The following is a 274-nucleotide window of genomic DNA, read 5'->3' as shown; positions in this document are numbered from 1 at the left end:
GATGGTATCCTACTGCAAGGGTGGTCTTAAGAATCCAAAAGAGGTTGCTCAGAAGAGATAGATGTATCCCAACCTCTATTGCTCTCGCGTAAAGACTTTTTTTTTACGCGACAGGAAAAAGTGACTACGAATTCCCCTTTTTGTTTGCGAATCCCTGTTTGTATCCTTTGAGCGCACGCCCATTAAGTAGCGATCAAATCAAGGAAATCGATCAAACGATCCCCGTGCCAGCCCAAATCATGATCTTCACCAACTTGGATTTGGTTCTCTCGCG

Source organism: Triticum urartu, unplaced genomic scaffold (genome assembly GCF_056163025.1).
Source record: "Triticum urartu cultivar PI428250 unplaced genomic scaffold, HENAU_Tu73 scaffold2, whole genome shotgun sequence".
Classification (NCBI taxonomy): Eukaryota; Viridiplantae; Streptophyta; class Magnoliopsida; order Poales; family Poaceae; genus Triticum; species Triticum urartu.
The sequence above is the reverse complement of the archived record's forward strand: the minus strand, read 5'-3'. Positions refer to the sequence as shown.